General features: G+C 41.6%; 1 pseudogene; it reads right to left on the bottom strand.

The window, feature by feature from the left end:
* Positions 1-423: 423 nt before the first annotated feature.
* Positions 424-543, bottom strand: LOC134947079 (5S ribosomal RNA; annotated as a pseudogene).
* Positions 544-2168: the final 1625 nt, after the last annotated feature.

Raw genomic sequence — 2168 nt, forward strand, 5'->3', positions numbered from 1 at the left:
AAGGGTATCAACTAGAGAAAACCAACACAAGAAGGTTGGAAAGTAGACTCTTGTGTGGGAGCACTCCATTCAGAGGAATAGGTATATTTTAATCAATTCTGGTAAAAAATAACTTTATTTGTTCAAAAAAGGGTAGTTAAGGAGAAAAATTGACGTGAATATTAAAGCTACGCGAAAATATAGCACTATATGGAGAATAATTCATATGGTTTCAGATACCACAATGAAAAAGCCGGAATCCAAATCTTAGGGCTAGTGGATTTGCTGTAATCACAATGACGCTTTTGCGTAATATATGACCATCATTTATTCTACAGCAATCCTATTCAGGATTATTTTAGCGTAGAGAATTGAATCATTAGTCATACAGAACCGAGTGCCAGTTGGTATTAATAGGGATCCCTCTAGATCGGGCAGAATAATTTTTTGCAGTACCAGGGTTTTCCAAGGTGGTCTCCCATCCGAGTACTGACCCGGCCCTCCACTGCTTGGCTTCCAAGATCAGACGAGATCGGGCATCTCCAGTGGGGTATGTCCGCAATAGTTTTATCTGCCCGTTCAGTAGATCCCAATACCAGTATCCCCCGAACAAATATTTTAATTGATCTGAGTCAATCGTGTGTTCAAATCTCTGTGTTGAACTTATGCCCAAAACTAGGGAATGAGATTACAGCAAAATCCAATAAGGGATAGTGGAACAATTATCATGTGCAAGAATTATATGCAGAGAAGTCCACTATACAATTAATAATAAGGACAGTTATCATATACAAGGGGATATCTTGTCCACTTGCATAGCCAGGATAGGATGGTGATATTCAATGAGGCAATACCATCAGTAATATAGTGTATGTAGCCCCTTACTTTATATCGCCAGCCAATGAATCTCACTATATATAGGCCTCTAAAATTTGAGAAATTTTTTTTCTTACAATGTGTCAAAAGAGGCTATAATGAGAAGAGAAGGAGCAGATAAACAGCTGAAAGTTTTGTTCAACGGTTATGCCGGGCAGTAATGTGCATACTAATAATTAATTAGCAATATGTTGCAAAATTACTTGGACAGAATAGAGTGGTGATATTTAATGGGGCAATAACACCAATATTATGTGTGGCCCCTAAAATTGTATCACCAGCCAATAATTTGCACTATATATAAGCCTCTTATGCTTGAGCAAAAAAAAAATTTATAATGTGTCTAAGAGGCTATAATGAGAAAAAGAGGAAGAAAAAGCAGATAGACGGCTGAAGGTATTATTCATTAGCCATAGTGGGCAGTACTGATTAAGTAGCAGTGTGCTGCAAGGTTGATGTTAAACCACAACCTAGAAGTTCTTTGCACAGTAATCTGCTCTTTGGCTTTTAATACCTCTAATAATAATACCAAGTAACTCCCAACACGTGCCAAGTTGCTCCCAAACACCTGTTGGATGCCTCACAGCTCCAGCACCTCCGGGAGCAGCCAGAATATAGACAGCCTATCAGTGCATCGCCTTTAAAGTGAATTATAATCCTAATAAGGCAATATTACATATGTATGAGGTACAGGGTATATGTTCATACAATACCACTGTCGATCCTGCTGTGGAGGCTGTCTGCGGCCGATCGCCGCTAGTAACTGGCTCGGGAGGTGCGCTGGAAGTGAAGCTGTGTGCTGACTTCTATGTGGAGGGTGCAGGGAGATTATCAGCTGTAGTCTGCGTGGAGCCGCTGCTCTCCAGATGCAGCGTGTAGTCGCGGTGTGTCCTCCTTGTCTCGCCGGCTAAGCGCCGTTGCCTGGGTAACTGTCCCTGGTTTCCGTTTGTTGCGATCACGTGTGCGCACCACGTGATCACGGAGTGTGTGACGTACGTTTCGCAGTAAAGCTTGATCACAGAACGTTCTGCCTTATTAGGATTATAATTCACTTTAAAGGCGATGCACTGATAGGCTGTCTATATTCTGGCTGCTCCAAGAGGTGCTGGAGCTGTGAGGCATCCAACAGGTGTTTGGGAGCAACTTGGCATGTGTTGGGAGTTACTTGGTATTATTATTAGAGGTATTAAAAGCCAAAGAGCAGATTACTGTGCAAAGAACTTCTAGGCTGTGGTTTAACATCAACCTTGCAGCACACTGCTACTTAATCATTACTGCCTGCTATGGCTAATGAATAATACCTTCAGCCGTCT

Source organism: Pseudophryne corroboree, chromosome 7, assembly GCF_028390025.1.
Source record: "Pseudophryne corroboree isolate aPseCor3 chromosome 7, aPseCor3.hap2, whole genome shotgun sequence".
Classification (NCBI taxonomy): Eukaryota; Metazoa; Chordata; class Amphibia; order Anura; family Myobatrachidae; genus Pseudophryne; species Pseudophryne corroboree.